Source organism: Octopus bimaculoides, chromosome 14 (assembly GCF_001194135.2).
Source record: "Octopus bimaculoides isolate UCB-OBI-ISO-001 chromosome 14, ASM119413v2, whole genome shotgun sequence".
NCBI lineage: Eukaryota > Metazoa > Mollusca > Cephalopoda > Octopoda > Octopodidae > Octopus > Octopus bimaculoides.
The window spans coordinates 44,680,762-44,681,032 of record NC_068994.1 but is presented as its reverse complement, the minus strand read 5'-3'; positions in this window follow the sequence as shown (position 1 = coordinate 44,681,032).

Below are 271 nucleotides of genomic sequence, written 5' to 3'. Positions count from 1 at the left end.
CGGCACAGAAGCCAGACAGCTGCTCTGGCAGTGATCCTGCTCGGATGGTGCTGTTAGCACTCAACTGGCATGGGTGCCAGTCATCGAATTTGGTTCAATTTCGATTTCACTTGCCCCAACAAGGCTCCGACAGGGGGTGGTGGCGAACCCTGCTGTATTCTTTCACCACAACTTTCTCTCACTCTTTCTTCCTGTTTCTGTTGTACCTGTATTTCAAAGGGGCCAGCCTTATCACACTTTGTGTCACGCTGAATCTCCCTGAGGACTACGT